At 44.0% G+C, this 5,940-nt stretch overlaps 1 pseudogene across 1 annotated transcript; it reads left to right on the forward strand.

Annotated features, from left to right (window-relative positions):
* The first annotated feature begins 4,394 nt into the window (after nt 1-4,394).
* On the forward strand, nt 4,395-5,670 carry LOC105522738 (annotated as a pseudogene). Its single transcript, XR_001003492.1, has one exon. The product of XR_001003492.1 is annotated as a 60S ribosomal protein L3 pseudogene (transcript).
* The last annotated feature ends 270 nt before the right edge of the window (nt 5,671-5,940 follow it).

The raw sequence follows: 5,940 nt of genomic DNA on the forward strand, positions 1-5,940 counted from the left end.
GAAGGAAGGAAGGGAGGGAGGGAAAGAGAAAGCGGGAGAGACAGAGAAAGCAAGCAAGCAAGCAAGAAAAGATAAAAGATAGCAAAAGAAAATAAAGGAAAGAAAGGAAGAAATAAAGAGAAAGAAAGAAGGAAATTTTTTAAAAAAGAAACTAAACCAAATAAAGTGAAGTGACACAGATCCTTTATGCAGGCAGTGCCTGCTCTGTGCCAGGAAGCGCTAGGCACAATGAATGTGTGGTAAAAAAGAGCAATCAAAACAACAAGCCAAAGCCATCCTTGGATAGGACTGTCATCCTCCTGGGGAAGAACAGCAATAACAAGTAAAATAAAAGGTAGTGTCAGGTAGATATGAGTCATTGAAAATAACGTAGAGTAAGAGATGGAGGGTGTCGGGGGCAGCCCAGGTGGAGAGGGTGGTGAGAAAAGCCTCTCTGAGGAGACCATGTTCCAGTGCAAGCCTTGTGAGGAGCCCAAGAAGGGTGTCCATTGGAGTTCCCAGCACAGGGAGGCTCCAGGCAGAAACACGTCTGTTGATGAGCAAGGGAGCCAGTGTGGCTGGAGCCCAGTGAAGAAGGGAAAGAGTGGCAGAAAAATTGGGCAAGTGAGCCAGGGACTGTGTCCTTTAGGATGTGGTAAGAGTTTTGGAGAATGTTCAAAATGAGGTTTGAAGCAGGAGAATAATCTAATTTTATTTTTGTTTTAGAAAGAGCATTCTAAGCCGGGCGCGGTGGCTCAAGCCTGTAATCCCAGCACTTTGGGAGGCCGAGACGGACGGATCATGAGGTCAGGAGATCGTGACCATCCTGGCTAACACGGTGAAACCCCGTCTCTACTAAAAAATACAAAAATCTAGCCGGGCGAGGTGGCGGGTGCCTGTAGTCCCAGCTACTCTGGAGGCTGAGGCAGGAGAATGGCAGGAACCCGAGAGGCGGAGCTTGCAGTGAGCTGAGATCCGGCCACTGCACTCCAGCCCGGGCGACAGAGCCAGACCCCGTCTCAAAAAAAAAAAAAAAAAAAAGGAAGAGCATTCTAGCCAGGGGCAGTGACTCACGCTTGTAATTTCAGCACTTTGGGAGGTAGAGGTGGGCGATTGCTTGAGCTCAGGAGTTCAAGACAACCTGGGCAAGGTAGCGAGACTCCATTTTTACAAACAAACAAACAAAAATTAGCCAAGCATGGTGGCACACACCTATAGACCTAGCTACTTGGGAGGCTGAGGGGAGAGGGTAACTTGAGCCCAAGAGTTTGAGGCCTCAGTGAGCTATGATCACACCACTGCACTCCAGCCTGGACAACAGAGCGAGACCCTGTCTTTCTAAAATTAAAAAAAACTACATTCACATGATGCAATACTACACAGCAGAACAAAACAGAAAGAGCATTTTGGTGGCTGTGTGTAAAGATGATAGTAATATGAACTTTCACAGAATAATGATAAAGATGGTAAGAAATATTTCAATTTCCTGATGGAAGAAATGAGAAATATTAGAGAAACAGGCACGAAGGATTTGGGGTCTGAGTAACTGAATATTGGAAGTAGAACTAAAAATCAGACCTGGGTTCTTGACTTTTCAACTAAAGTTGTTGCTACTACTCCTTAATGGTAGAAGCCATAAACATTATTGTCATTTAACTCTAGAGGAAAATAATGATGGAAAAGCTGCAGTTAATAATGACACTTTTGTTTTAAATAAAAAGGTAAGAAAACATCAGAGGGATTTCACATTTCCCTACTTTCCTCACTCCCTTCAGAATTCAGGGTAAAGGGAATTATAACTTAAATGCCATAGAGAGGCAATAACAATGTCATACATAAATTGGAGACTTTGGAATGTATGCTTTTGGCTAAGCAGTGGCTGCCATGTAAAATCCCCTCCTCTCCAGGGTAAGAATGGCAATGTTTTTTTTCTTTTTTTTTTTTTGGTGGGGGAGGGGGGTTTGGTTGTTGTTGTGTTATGTTTAAGCTCCTGGCTTGGTAAACTCAGGTTTTAGCAGAAACATAATGCATCAGCTGTAGTCTGAGTGTTAACAGAACAATGCAGAGAGCGGTTGCTTTCAGATTCCTGAAATAGCTTTTGGGCAGCGTGCTCATTCGAGCTAGACAGAGGTCATTTGTACACCTTGTCTTCATCCGGCCTTGTCTTTCTTCCCGGTCCTCTGAGATTCTTGTAAGCACAGAAACTGATCTCTAACTGGAATTTTCAGAGCAGATTTGAGAAGAAATTATTATTTCCAGTGAGACATTGCTGCAAGTCCCCATATTAGGGACCTTATATGAACAAAGCCTCTAGTTCCACTGTCTGGTCCAGAGGTTCCACTTCTATGCAGCTGGCACACCACTCCTACTGGAAAACCATCACTAAGCCAAAAGCATCTAATCTAAGCCCACAATCATTACACGTGTTATCATGTGAACTTATTACCAGTAATAACCTTTTGAATCTCCATTTCTCATGGCTCCAAGAGTAATGATGATTTTTTTCCCCATTCTTTCTAATGCCACCATTATGAGTGCCATTACAGAGGTAATAGCTGATGGAAAAGAATGGAAACATTTTGTTTCTCACTTTTCACTCACTCTCCTTGATAGAGAATACAGGGCTCAATTAAAAGAACATCGTTATGTGTTAGAGCGGACAATGGGGTCGCCCTCAGTGAACAAGTCAGTCTGGGCCGTGACCTTACCCTTTATCAGAAAGTCCTCACTAAGGTTCTTTTGCATTTTTTTCATAACATGCTTCTGGGAAGCAGTGAGACTGGACCAGTTTTCTAAGAGGAATAGAATGCAGTTTCTAAGCATCATTCATCAAGTCACTGTTTTTAACAATATTTTGTTTAATCCAGTGAGTCCTAACTTTTGGTGGAGACTAAGGAAGGGAGTGGGTTACCCTGTTAAAAAAGTAGGCCATGTGGTGAAATGCTTAGAGAGATTTTACAAAGTAAAGCAAACATTAAAAAATAAATGGGAGTGTTATCAGTCACTACTCTGTTTGTGTGAAACCCACTCTGAATTTCTACTGCTGTTAGGTGACTCTACTTTCTATTGCTGTCAAATCTGACTCTTCATAGTTTCTCAGGCAAGGTTCTCACATGGATGGGATTGAGGGTGATCAGATTTTTATTCTTTTGAATGGCTGCTGTAGGCCAGCTGCTCTGAAAAAAACAGAAGTGCTGGTGGACTTAGGGACAGGAAGAATGATGAAGAAAATGTTGAGATGGTTTGAAAGTATCTGACTCTGCCCAAAAGAGTGGGCCAGATAGGGAATTATAGCAGAGTTGCTAGATAGCCACGGAGCCACATGAGTGTTATACAGCAACAGAACGGCAGGGAAGCAAGATTTCCCAGAGATGGATGAGAAGGAGAGTAGTTCTCAAAGAAAGCACAAAGAAAGGCATGAGTTTTAACATGAGATGCTTTATCTTAAGAGTCTCGCTCTGTCACCCAGGTTGAAGTGCAGTGATGTCATCATAACTCAGTGCAACCTCAAACTTCTGAGCTCAGGTGATCTTCCTCCCGCCTCAGCCTCCTGAGTAGCTGGGATTACAGGCATGTGCCATCACACCCATGAGATAGATTTCGATTAACTGTTGGTTCTACTATCTGCTAGCATTGGGACCTTAAGCAAATAACTTACTTGTTTTAGAATCCTGAACAAGAATAAAAGTACTTAAGTCATAGAGTTGTTATAAGTATGAAAAGTGTTCATGCTAGAATACTTAGCACTGGATCTGGCACATGGGGAGAATTTAATAAATGTCACATGTCATCATCATCATTGATACCAATAATAGATTTATAGCAACATTACTTTAGGACTGGACATGAAAAAGGAAGAATCAGAAGGATTTTTGTACCTAAAATGGAAACAGAAAGCCTAGAAATAGAAAAGCAAGTCAATGTAAACAATAGGAACTTGCCCACATAAAATGATAAAAAATATGGCACTGACCCAAACCTTAGGAAAGATTCTTTTAGTCATCCATTTCCCAGGGACTTAGAGTCCCATAGTGAAATAATTTTTAAGATGATTTTTCTGTCTCTTTGATTCTGTTTTCATCCACAAGAATTGAAAGGGAGTGGGATACAAAAAGGTTTGAAGAAGTCTCCAAACATTTGTAAGTTAACAGCCCATTATTATTAGAGTCGTGGCTGTATTGAAATTTTATTCAATAAAATATACACTCAAAAGGAGAGGGACAACCTGCTTTCTGTTCATCACACAGGGAGAAAGGAAAGCTAAAATTCAGGGAAAGGCTCAGTGTATTAGAAAAACCACCAGCTTTGGAAGCCTGGAGAGAGGGATTCCACCAGATACTCTATCACTTTCTGATGATACTCCCTTGAGAAAATTACATTGAATTTCAGCTCTACCGGCGGGATTTGATGGCATGATGTCTCACAGAAAGTTCTCCGCTCCCAGACATGGGTCCCTCAGCTTCCTGCCCCGGAAGCGCAGCAGCAGGCATCGCGGGAAGGTTAAGAGCTTCCCTAAGGATGATCCGTCTAAGCTGGTCCACCTCACAGCCTTTCTGGGATACAGGCTGGCATGACCCACATCGTGCAGGAAGTCGAGAGACCAGGATCTAAGGTGAACAAGAAGGAGGTGGTGGAGGTTGTAACCATTGTGGAGACGCCACCCATGGTGGTTGTGGGCATTGTGGGCTATGTGGAAACCCCTCGAGGCCTCCGGACCTTCAAGACTGTCTTCACTGAGCACATCAGTGATGAATGCAAGAGGCGTTTCTATAAGAACTGGCATAAATCTAAGAAGAAGGCCTTTACCAAGTACTGCAAGAAATGGCAGGATGAGGATGGCAAGAAGCAGCTGGAGAAGGACTTCAGCAGCATGAAGAAGTACTGCCACGTCATCCGTGTCATTGCCCACACCCAGATGCGCCTGCTTCCTCTGCGCCAGAAGAAGGCCCACCTGATGGAGATCCAGGTAAATGGAGGCACCGTGGCCGAGAAACTGGACTGGGCCCGCGAGAGGCTCGAGCAGCAGGTACCTGTGAACCAAGTGTTTGGGCAGGATGAGATGATTGACGTCATCAGGGTGACCAAGGGCAAAGGCTACAAAGGGGTCACCAGTCGCTGGCACACCAAGAAGCTGCCCTGCAAGACCCACCGAGGCCTGCGCAAGGTGGCCTGCATTGGGGCATGGCATCCTGCTCGTGTGGCCTTCTCTGTGGCACGTGCTGGGCAGAAAGTCTACCATCACCGCACTGAGATCAATAAGAAGATCTATAAGATTGGCCAGGGCTACCTTATCAAGGACGGCAAGCTGATCAAGAACAATGCCTCCACTGACTATGACCTGTCTGACAAGAGCATCAACCCTCTGGGTGGCTTTGTCCACTATGGTGAAGTGACCAATGACTTTGTCATGCTGAAAGGCTGTGTGGTGGGAACCAAGAAGCGGGTATTCACCCTCCGCAAGTCCTTGCTGGTGCAGACGAAGCAGCGGGCTCTGGAGAAGATTGACCTTAAGTTCATTGACACCACCTCCAAGTTTGACCATGGCCGCTTCCAGACCATGGAAGAGAAGAAAGCATTCATGGGACCACTCAAGAAAGACCGAATTGCAAAGGAAGAAGGAGCTTAATGCCAGGAGCAGATTTTGCATCTGGTGGGGTCTCAATAAAAGTTATTTTCCACTGAAAAAAAAAAGAAAATTACATTGAATTTCTAAAGCTGAACTTCCTCATATCCAAAACAGAATATGATAAAGTAGAGAAAAATAAAGATGTGATATCAATAGCAGATGGAAATAAACCATCAATTAACTTTTCTGGTAGCTTGGAACTGTGTGGAGGTGAAATGGGAGGGACAATCCACAAATGAATTACCTTAGTTTCCCATGGCTGCTGTAAAAAGGACCACACACCTGGTGATTTAAGGAACCCACATTTATTCTCTAACACCTCTGGAGGCCAGAAG

This window comes from Colobus angolensis, unplaced genomic scaffold, assembly GCF_000951035.1.
Source record: "Colobus angolensis palliatus isolate OR3802 unplaced genomic scaffold, Cang.pa_1.0 Scaffold44, whole genome shotgun sequence".
NCBI classification, from domain to species: Eukaryota; Metazoa; Chordata; class Mammalia; order Primates; family Cercopithecidae; genus Colobus; species Colobus angolensis.